This window comes from Callorhinchus milii, unplaced genomic scaffold (assembly GCF_018977255.1).
Source record: "Callorhinchus milii isolate IMCB2004 unplaced genomic scaffold, IMCB_Cmil_1.0 Scaffold2, whole genome shotgun sequence".
NCBI classification, from domain to species: Eukaryota; Metazoa; Chordata; class Chondrichthyes; order Chimaeriformes; family Callorhinchidae; genus Callorhinchus; species Callorhinchus milii.
Window position 1 is genome coordinate 74,249,133 of NW_024704743.1, and position 12,420 is coordinate 74,261,552.

Here is a 12,420-nt window from a genome sequence, read left to right on the forward strand (position 1 = left end):
CCCCCGTCCTCACCCGGCTCCACTGGCTGCCCATCACACAGAGGATACAGTTCAAGAGGATACTGGTCCTCACCTTCAAAGCCCTCCATGGCCTCTCTCCCCACTACCTTTGCGACCTTCTACCCCCCTACCACCCTGCCTGCTCCCTCCATTCAGCACGCTCCAGCCTGCTTCACGTCCCCCACCTCGCCCTCCCCAACATTGGCGGGTGGGCTTCAGCCACTCTGCCCCCACCCTCTAGAACTCCATCCCGCAATCCCTCCGCTTCACCCTCTCCATTGCCTCCTTCACGACCTATCATGCCTTCAGTCACCCTCCTTCCCACCCTGCCCTCCACCTTCCCCGAACCTCCACCTTCCCCTGATTCTCCAGTGCCTTGGGGCTTCCTCCTGATGTGAAAGGCGCAATACAATGTATTGACTATTGTTGGCTAGGACACATGAACAGGCAATCATGACCTCAGCTTAATGTCTCAGCCGAAAGATGACACCTCAGCTAATGCCTGCTCCTCCCAGCACTGCACTGGTACCTCACTTTACTTAGACTATGAGCCCAAAGACCAGGAGACCAGGAAAACCTCCCTTCTCTTTTTAAATAGTGCTACAGAATTTTTAATTGAACAGGCAGATAGGACCTCAGTGCTTTTCTAACACTGCAGTGTCAGCTTAGACGATGAGCAAAAACTCTCAACACGGGGCTTGAACCACAACGTACAGTCTTCTGACTCATAGGCCAGAATGCTACAATGACAACAACAACTTATGTTTATACAGCGCCTTTCACACAAGATAGCATCTTAGTGCACTGTATTATAACTGAAACAGCCTGATACCCACAACCAATGTGATGAATTGTGAGAATCAGGGCTTCTAGCACAAGGTTATAGTTATAATGTTCCACCTTAAAGGGGGTTTCACCACTACATCACAAGGGCTTCTTGCCGCCAACTGTGGCTCGAGCACTGTGCACCTACCGCCTCTCTCTTTCACAGGCCAAAACTGACTTTTACAACAAAGTCAGCCTGGAGGCAAACAACAATTCAAAGACGCTGTTTTCCACTGTCCACCACCTCTTCCATGCACCCCGTCAAGCCCCCTCGAATTTTACATCAAACACTTGTCAAAGTCACAAATGACATTCTCTCTATCTGTGACCAGGACTTCCTCTGCCTCCTCGTCCTCCTGGATCTCTCTGCTGCGTTCGAGACAGTCGACCATGCCATCCTCCTCCATCGGCTCTCCTCCTTCATCCACCTTAGTGGGACTGTACTCACGTGGTTCGAGTCCTACTTAACCAACTGCCTCCACTTTATCTCTGCAAATGGTTTCTCCTCCCACCCCCACCCAGTCACCTGTGGGTACCCCAGGGCTCCATCTTTGGCCCTCTTCTTTCCCGGGCGATGTCATCTGTTCACACATGTATGTGGATGACACACAAATCTACTTTGCCTCCTTCAGCATCGACTCCGGGTCTGCCGATGTTCTATTAGCTTTTCTGGCAGACATCAGGGCCTGGATGAGTGTAAACTTCCTGCAGCTGAATATGGACAAGACGGAAGCCATGCTCCTTGGTTGCCATCAATGTCTTCACTCCTGCGGATCTGAACTCCTCAACCTCCCTGGGCTCTTCCTCAGACTCATCAAATCAGTGCGCAAACTAGGCATCCGTTTCGACCCCCAAATGCCCTTCCTCTCCCACATCTGGTCCGTGACCAGGACCGCCTGCCTCCACCTCCACCACATTGCCCACCTCTGACCATACCTTACCCCAAATGCCGCCGAAACCTTTGTGCATGCGTTTGTCACCTCCTGTTTTGGTTACTCCAACGCACTCCTCGCCGGTCTCCCCAGCCGCACTATTCACAAGATGCAGCTCATTCAGAACTCCGCATACTGACCCGGACCAAACTCTATACCCACATCTCACCAGTTCTGGCCAGGCTCCACTGGCTCCCCATCACTGAACGGATCAACTTCAAGATCCTCACACTCGTGTTCGAATCCATTTACACTTTAGCACCTCCCTACCTCTCCAATCTCCTCACTCCCCAATCCTCCACCTGACGCATCCACTCGACTGGCACCGGCCTCCTGCTTGTCCCTCGCACCCTCCATCCCACCATCAGAGGTTGTGCTTTCAGCCACTGCGCCCCAAAACTCTGGAACACTCTTCCTTAATCCTTCTGCCTTGCCCCCTCCCTTCCCTCTTTCAAGTCCTGCCTGAAAACTTTCCTGATCGACTGTGCTTACGGCTACCTCCCCCTACCCCCTACTGGCTCGGAGTCTGGCTCTGCCACTGTTATGTGCTGTGAGATGCTACCCTGCGTGGAGGGCGCTATATAAGTGCAAGTTGTTGTTTTTGTTGTTGCCTTTGAGGTCAGGAGGACATCCCAGCGTACTTCACAGGATAGACTGTAATGTTTTGTGGCTGTATGTTTTGTTGGTGAATCGGCAGCCAACTTGCGTACAGCTAAACAACCAGAAAGTGAATGACCAATTTTATTCGCATTCTGTACAATAGCTATCAAGTGCTTTGAGACATCCTCCCGATGTGAAATTCACTATATAAATGTAAGTTGTATTGTATTGTATGGAGAAGCTCATTATTAAAAAAAAGACTGAATTCTGCACTAACATTCTGAGGGATGATGAGTGCTTGACCTGATACTGTCAACCAAGAAAATTAAGCATAATTATACCAAGACGTAGCATTTTAAATATTTAATTTTCTGTCTCAAATACATGACTGACAATCATTGCTCTGTTAATAAATTCATTTTAGACGTTGGTGACAATTAAACATAACCTTCATGTTAACTTCACTCAAAGCATTTTTTTTCATTATTAATAACTTATTTTACACGCCTGAATATTGGTTGCACTTTGAGCTAGAGATTCAGCTGAGAAACCATCCCAGATAAGGGGGTGGAATTTGGAGCTGTGCCCACGGTCATATCATCTCTAATGAACTGAGAGATTCCAACAAAAACCATTATGGATCAGATTTGCTCTGAAATCTCAAAATGAAAATCCCCCGGTGGGTATGGAGGATTATGCTCAAAAAGCAGCTAATGATTTGGTCACGCTTCAAATCAGTTTAACTCAGGGCAGAAATTATATGGATAATCAAATATATGACTGGGTCAGCATAAGAGATCAAAAGAATGTATTGCATACCACAATAACAGGCTTTCCACTGTATGGTGCTGTTTACTGATGGAAAAAACAGGGAATATGATGCTTTGTGTGGTGTTCATGTTGCAGGTTTGGCAGCATATCAGCATTGTTTCAGAAGCAATTCTCTGATAAACATGTAGTACAATAGGGTCTTATGCAGTGTGAGGAGATGGCTTTAGGAGAAGTGCTACTACTGAGTGTTGGGTCGTAGTGGCCTCTACAATAACTGATCATGGGCAGTGTCTCAGGCATCTTGAGGCTCAAGGCCTGAATCAGTTTGAACTGTCACACAACTATGTGTCTGACACCCTCGATGACTCCTCCAGTTGCGTTCAGGTATCGAGCCGCAGTACACCTAAACAGCAAATCCAAGAGCCCAGTGTACAGGCGACTGTTCGTCCATCCAGCAGAAGTGTCTGGAGTAAGTGATGCCTTCGCACTATGTCACTGCACACATCGGTTGTCTGAGCTGACACTGTGTCCTTCTTAAACCAGCATATTCCGAGAATCCGGCGATGGCACCTCACATGCGAGTCTCTATTCAGCAGCATCCATGTCTCCGAGCCTTATAGAAGCACCAACACCACTCAGGTCCTGTAAATACACAGGCTCATGGCCAGGGACATTCATGGCAGCCTCCAGGCCCTGTCAAACTTGTTCATCACCGAGCTCGCCATTCCGAAGCGTCTGTGGATGTCTGATCCACAGTAACCAGAGGAATCAATACCACATCTTTGGTAAGCGAACACCTGAACCTATTTGTCTCATCAGAGAATATTATGGAAGCAGACCCTTGTCCAGCAGAGACCTTCGGGAGCTTGGTCTGAGTCCCCAATGGCCAGAGTCCCATGGAGACAGCTGCCTTCTTGAAGCACTTCAGGATCGCTGGCCACTTCACTGGGTCATCAGTGAACAGAACAGCATCATCAGCATAGGCGAGATCTGTAAACACCCTGTTGTTAATGAGTGCACTGAACTGGTTGGAGCACATGTCCATAACCTCGTCAGTAGTCCTGCAGAACAGCGATGGTGCGAGAACAAAACCCTGTCTGATGTTATACAGTGGGTTTTACCAATGTGATGGGTGTGGATCACAATGCTCAAGGCCCAAATCAGCCCTGAACTGCCGCACACAGCTATGTCTCAGATGCCCTCGATGATGCCTCCATGTGTGGTTTGGTCTCATGCCGTAGAATGTGCACAGTGCTCACTCCCCCCGAGGGGGCCTCAGTATCAACACACAGAGTGCAGAATGCACTTAGCTCACTCCCCAAAGCACTGTTCAGTGTTCTCCATCAACTCTGGTCAGAGCATTTTTGATTAAAGAGGAAATTGTGGGATTGCTCTTTAAGAAGGTTGAATAATAAGTATCTGGTTATAATAATAATCCTTGCATGTGTACAAAGCAATGGCCCACAAAGATCCATGAAGTGTGTGACCAATTTTATTTGGGGGATTGTTGACCAGGACACCGGAAGAAACTCCCTTCTCTTTTTGAATAGTGCCATGGGATCTTTAACATTAGTTTGAACAGACAGACAGGACCTCGGTTTAACATCTCAGCTGAAGAACAGCACCTCTGACAATGCATCGCACACCAGCACTGCAATGGAGTGTCAGCATAATCTATGAGCTCAAAGACCTACACAGAGCTTGAACCCACAACTTGCTGATTCAGAGACAAGAGCGTGAGTTACTAAACCAGGATAACAGCTGTTTTGGTATTCTGTGATGTGTATCTTTTTCTGGCCTGATTGTGTGGTGTGGGCATTAAAAATCCAGTGTGCCTCTCCACAGCTCTGTGCTGCTGATGCAAAGAGGTTTCACCCCAATAATCTTAACCAGCTTTATTAAATATCAATATATGGTTTGAGGGACTACTTAACACATAGAGCATTCCTGGCATTAAAGTCAGATTTTACAGTTCACATCTGTAGCGCTTAGGAAAGCTTATGAAAGCTGGAAATCCATTAACAGCAGCCATCTGGATGGCTCAGAGTCTGCTCATCAACATGTAAAAATCTACCTAAAATTGGGGTTAATTGTGGCAACAATTTACTTCATTACCATAGGCTCATAATGTAGAAACTCACATGATTAATAAGTTACGATCTTAAAGAGTGCTGTGTATAAGCATTTTATGATCATTTCTAAAGATAAAAAGAGAGATTGGGATGAAGAAGGCCCTTGGATCAGATTCAAAATTTTTGTCTTAACATTCAAATCTCCCCACGGCCTTGTCCCACTCTACCTCTGTGATCTCTTGCCATTCCACTGGCCTCACTGCTCCATTCCCCCCTCAGCAAACACCAGTCAGCTTCACATCCTCCACCCTCTCTGCCCCACCAGCAGTGGGTGAACTTTCAACCATTCTGCACCTCCCTCTCTGAAACCCCACCCTGGAGTCTCTCCACCACCACAAGACCCATGTCTTCAACCACATTTTCAGGCAATGTTTTCCACCCTCCATAAGCTTCCCCCCACTCATAGGAACATAGGAACAGGCGTAGGCCATTCAGCCTGTCGAGCCTGTTCCGCCATTTAATTAGATCATGGCTGATCTATATCTTTACTAGAATTTCAAATCCAATTTCCCGCTTTCTCCCCATATTCCTTAATACCCCGACCTACCAAAAATCTGTCAATCTCTTTCTTGAAGGTGTGGATGGATCCAAGATCCACGGCTTTTGGGGGGAGAGAATTCCAGATTTCTACCACCCTTTGAGTGAAAAAATGCTTCCTGATTTCACTCTTAAATGACCTGGTTCTAATTTTAAGACTATGCCCCCTTTTTTCTTGGATTCCTCCACCAGAGGAAATAGCTTCTCTGTATCTACCTTATCAAATCCCTTTATCATCTTAAATACCTCAATCAAATCACCCCTCAACCTCCTCAGCTCAAGGGAATACAATCCAAGTTTAAGCAGCCTTTCCTCATAACTTAATCCTTCTAGGCCTGGTAACATTCTGGTGAACCTGCGCTGCACCCCCTCTAGGCCCAATATATCTTTCCTGAGGTGTGGTGCCCAAACCTGAACGCAGTCTCCAGATGGGGTCGGACTAACGCTCTGTACAGCTGAGGCATCATTTCTTCCCCTTTGTATTCCAGGCCCTTGAGATAAAGGCCAACATTCCATTCACCTTTTTGATTACTTTTTGCACCCGGGAACTCGTTTTTAGTGATTTGTGGATATAGACACCCAAATCCTTTTGCTCCTCCACAGTTCTTAATTTCTCCCCATTAAAAAAATATTCTGCTTTATCTTTTTTCGGTCCATGATGGATGACCTCACACTTCCTTACATTGAACTCCATCTGTCACAGCTTTGCCCACTCACTTAATCTGTCTAAATCCCTTTGTAACTTCCTACTCCCATCTACACAATTTACTGAGCCTCCTATCTTAGTGTTGTCTGCAGACTTGAATATAAGCTTTCTATTCCTTCATCCAAGTCATTTATATATATGGCGAATAGCTGGGGTCCCAGTACAGACCCTGTGTTTTGCTATTCTTTCAATGAGACATAAAACCGAGGTTCAAGTGGAAGTTCAAGTGGAAATGAAAAATCCCCTGACATTTTTTGAAAAAAGTTTCTTGTGGTTTGAGATTAATTGGGTATTCACCTCATGGCGGTTTGTGGGACCTTGCAGTGCCCTTGACAATAATTACTGTAAAGTGCCTTGAGATGTTTCAGTATGATAAGGTGTTATCAAAAAAGGTCTCTTTTTCTTACACTTCCTAGCAGGAATCTATGGTTACATAGAGTGGCATTCCGAGACGCTACTCCGAGTGTTAGGCACTATATAAATGCAAGTTGTTGTTGTTGTTATTGATACAGCATGAATACAGGCCATTTGGTCCAACTAGTCCATGCCAGTCTTCATTCTCAACACATCACTCACTCCTCTTATTCCCTCACCTAAACCCTTCTATTCACGTTTTCTGTACATTTCCTTATTAAGCACTACAGAAAACTACATTCAAAGTCAAGACTGAATGCAACAATTTGCATTCTGAGCAGGATTGGCAGCAGTTACTCACTTACCTTTCTTTGGTGAGAGACGCTGTGTTTGCGATGTGAGAGAGAACAAAACTTAATAAGGGGAGGTCACTCACAAATTACAGTAACTTGTCCTTTCTTGTGGAGTTACGAGGTCTGAGCTGGTGTACAAATTGGAAACCGGCAAGGAAAGAACTCTGGCTGACAAGCTATACGGATGGAACTAAATAGAAAGTCTTTGTTTTGGCTATGTGCTATTGGAGTGGATAGTTTCAGTGGATGCCACAGACAAAATCAACTGAACAGCATCATTCTATGCTGTTATTTCTATGAACCCTACAGTGATAGCTTGTGTAGGAACTTTGCAATAAGAAAAAGAATGCAATGATTTTAGTATGTTTGTCTTCTAATTACTATCCATGTTATTATTTCACATGGATGTTACCAGAGGTGAGGGTTACAGCTATCAAGAAAGATTGTAGAGATTATACCTTTCTGGGGTTGAGACGATTGAAAGGGGACCTGATAAAGGTGTTTAATATTATGAAAGGATTCAATAAGTTAGATCTTAATGTAATGATGCTCAAAACTCAGGCATATTTGGTAATCTCTTTAGTCTCAGCTCAAAATAATCCAACACTCCAATCATAAACCCACACCGGCTATTCTCCCAGAATCCCTTTTTATATTTCCTGGTCTTCTTTTATTGTTTCCCAGTCAATTGTCTATTTCTTCTTAAAGGGTTATCCAAGACTTTATGGACCTTTTGCATTTGTTGGTGAGGGTATGGATATGAGATAATGAGTAATAAATCTAATAGGGAGATTAGGAGGAGTACCTTCACAAAGAGGGTAGTTAGAATGTAGAACGCACAGCCGAAAACTTTAGTTGAAGCATATAGTATCAATAATATTTAAGAGAAAACTTAATACATTCATGATGGAGAAGGATATAGAGGGGTTATAACGGGGTTTTGGATGGGTGGGGGCTCACACAATGTATAAACATGGGCAAAGACTAGTTGAGCCAAATGGCATGTTGTCTATCAATCTATGTAACTCTATATTATATTGTACTCAGGACCACCAGAGAATTGTGGAAATTCATGCTTACTTTTATGGGGCTTTTTGCCATTTCTAATGGATAGTTGCTTGGCCAATTTCATGATTGCTTCACATGATTGCTAACTGGTAACATTATCTCAGTAGTGCTACATATTCTATGGCAACCATTTATGCTAAAGCAAAACGTGCTTTTCACACATTTCACATTCACTTAGCCTATGATAGGCAGTATTAGAAACTTACACTGGCAGCTTGATTTGCTGCAATGATGCATCAACACCCCTATTTTCTCCCTTCCTCTCCTGCAGGTATTGACTCATGCTGGAGTGGCTTTCCACAGGCGCTACAAATTCTCAACTACATTGCCTATAGTTCACATTTTTCATACAGGAGCTTTGATCTCTATTCATTTTCTAGCAGGCATCAGTGCACAGTGATCAGAAGGGAAATCAAGCTATTTTTTCCCTGGACACAAATCCAAAGACACAAATGCTAATTGTAGTACCCCCAACTGAGGAAGTAAAATATACCAGGGATGAAATATAGTATCTTCCTCATCTCCAAGGCTCAGTCCTACAGGCAATATATTTACCCACTGAGCTACTGACAATCTCTCCTCATAATGTAGGATCCCTAAAGATAAGTAAAATCTGAATTGTGCCTTGCATTCATTCATATTCATTATCAGGATTCTGCCTGGATCTAATAACCCATGCTGTTTGTGAGGAAAACATTGTTAAAAAAAAAGTCTTCATCGTTTAATCACTGCAATTTCAAATATTTATTTTCTTCCTTATTTAGACTCAAAGCAGATATCTTTGAATCTTTGAGCACATTCGCTACCTTGACATCTCACTACATGCAAATTATAATAATTCTTGCATTTCACATAGCACCTAGGAAAATCTCAAAGCACTTCACCCTGTCACTCAGGATTACAGAACACTCTTAGGTTGTTGTGTAATGCTAAGTTACAAAATCATTCTCACTGTTCTCCTCCGAATTCTACCCAATGCATCCATGTCCCTTTGAAGTTAAGATCCCAAAATAGTTTGCAATAATGCAACTGTGTTCTGACCAACGATCCATGCTAGGTTACAGTGTCTTTTGATGCCAAAATGATGCAGTGTAATATTTCATTCACTTGGTCGATTACACCCTGAAACAGGAAACCTTCACGTTCAATCTTTTTCATGTCCATCGCTGCTAATGGGCAGCAGAAGGTCCAGATCCTGCAAATTCCTGTAGTCATTCTCCCCCAGACAGAGCTTCTCTACTTATTAGCAATGTCTAATTTTTATTACTGTGTCAGTTTTGCTGTACAAACAGGGTCTCTGGCATAAAGACTCATGCTACAGTCCAGCTCTTGACAATACCTACAGAAGATGGTTTCAAGAGTGATGTACTACATCTGCATAGTATAAATGTGGCAGACACAAGTTGAATTGAGCTTCTCTCCTGAGGCCTGTTCAGAACAAAAGGAAGTGTATACATCTGAAGTAGATTCCATAAATGCTCAAATAAGGGAATTAGAGAGAACTTTGAAATAAGGATTTTTTTTTTTGGGGGGGTGGTCAGCAGAAAGGTGACATGCAGAAACCCATCACCATGCTTAAGAGTATCCAAACCAAACTGAGAATTGAAATAAGGTAAAGAACATGTGGAGCGAGCAGGAAAGTGTGGCTCATGTGGAAAAAAATATCGGCGTGGAGTTGGCTGATTGTCCTATTTCTGTGCTGTAACATTCTATGGTTCTAGATCAATAAGATACGTTACATAATCGCTCAGAATTTAAAGAATGACAAATTTATTTGAATGTGTTTTCACTCCCCTAAAGCAATTGGAACTGGTGCTAAAACTGGCATTTTAAGAAATGGCATTTTTATAGCCTCTTAACACATCAAATTATCTCAAAGCACATCACAAATGAATTCCTATCAAATGGAGCGACTGTTTCTGCACGTAGTCATTTGTATCAACAATGTCCCACAAACAACCATGAGAGTGTATTGGACATTAACAGCATGGAGCACAAGACTCCACCCCTTATAATCCCCAATCCTGTTCCCTTCTATTTCCTTCTCTCACAAATGCATCAAATTTCCTCTAAAATACATTGATGATTTTTAATAAAAATAATCCTTGCATTTGTTATAGTGCCTTATCACGTTTTCTAGACTTCTCAAAGCGCTTCACAGAATATACTGTAAAGTGATTTGGGACTTACTGGAGTTCAACCAATTTTTCCTTCTACTCTTACCAATGGCTGCTGCAAAAAAAAATTCTTCCAAAACATCCTTTTAGATCCTTTTAAGACCTGCTACTGGCTGTTTAATATTTATGCTGCCTGATTTCGGACTCACAAACAGATGGCCAATTAATCTGGGTTATTATTGCCAAGGACACTTGGAGAAACTCCCTTCTTTTTTTGAATTTGTCAATTGGCATAAAATACCAGATCATACAAATTGCCAGAATTGACCAAATCACATTAATACCATCCAAAATAGCCTTAAGTGCTCTGGGACTCTACTCTGCATGAGGGATGCAATATAAACGCAAGTTGTTGTTAATGCATATCCTGTCATTTTCCAGATGGTGGTAATCAGGTCCGGAAAGTGGTGCCTGTCGCCATATTTGTAAAATATTAATTCATGAATTAGTAAGCACCCTCACATATGTGGTGAACTTTATTATCAGCAATTGCATTATGGAACAATTTTTCAAGGACACTTTTTTGAATTCAATGAACACGAGTAGATGAAGATGACAGAAACAACTGCACTTATATAGCACCCTCCACGCAGTGCTTAACAGTGGTGGAGCCTGACTCCGAGCTGGGGGAGGGGGGAAATGGCCATAAGCACACTCAAAGAGGAAAGTTTTTAGGTGGGACATGAAAGAGGGGAGGGAGCGGGCAAGGCGAAGGGATTGAGAGAGTGTTCCAGAGTTTTGGGGCATAGTGGCTGAAAATGTGACCTCCAATGGCCGGCGCCAGTTGAGCAGAGGTGGTGGATTGGGGAGTGAGGAGGTTGGAGAGGTAGGGAGGTGCCAGGGAGTGAATGGATTTGAACACGAGTGTGAGGGTATTGAAATCGATCCGTTCGGTGATGGGGAGCCAGTGGAGCCTGGTCAAAAATGGTGAGATGTTTGGTCCGGGTCAGTATGCGGGCGGCAGAATTTTGAATGAGCTGGATCTTGTGAGTAATGGAGCTGGGGAGACCGACGAGGAGTGCGTTGGAGTAATCCAGGCAGGAGGTGACAAACGCATGCACGAGGGTTTCGGTTGCATTTGGGTAAGATACGGTCAGAGGCGGGTAATGTGGCGGAGGTGGAGGAAGGCAGTCTTAATCAGGGACTGGATGTGGGGGAGGAAGGACAGTTGGGGGTCGAACTGGACGCCTAGCTTGCAAACTGATTTGGTGAGTCTGAGAAAGAGCTCAGGGGGGTTATGGAGTTCAGATCTGCAGCAGTGAAGATGTTGATGGGAGCCAAGGAGCATGGCTTCTGTCTTGTCCATATCAGCTGCAGGAAGTTTACACTAATCCAGGCCCTGATGACTGCCAGACAAGCTGATAAAACATCAGCAGTTGGTACTGGAAGAGGCAAAGTAGATTTGCGTGTCATCCACATACAAGTTTACCCTGTGTCTGCAGATGACTTTGCCCAGAGGGAGCATATAGATGAGGAAAAGTAGAGGGCCAAAGATGGAGCCCTGGGGTACCTCTCAGGTGATTGGGCGGGGACGGGAGGAGAAACCATTTATTGAGGTGAAATGGAAGGATTTTGTATTCAAATCCCTCCACTCCTCTGTACCCCCGTACCTCTCTGACCTCCTCTCTCCTCAAAACAGTACCCATTGCCTTCGATCCTCCGGGTCTGGCCTCTTCCTCATCCCCCAAGTCCTCCACTCCATCCTCAGTGGCCGTGCCTTCAGCCACTATGCCCCGAGGCTCTGGAATTCCCTTCCTCACTCCCTTCGCCTCGCCCCCTCTCTTCCTACTTTCAGATCCCTTCTGAAGACCTTTCTTTTCAACCGCGCCTTTGGTCACCTTCCTCCCCCTCCCCCTGACTCGGCCCCGTGATCCGTTACTGTGAAGCGTTCTGAGATGCCGTCAGGCATAGAGGGCGCTATATAAATCCAAGTAGCTGTTGCTGTTGTTGGAGGCGGTTGGTTAA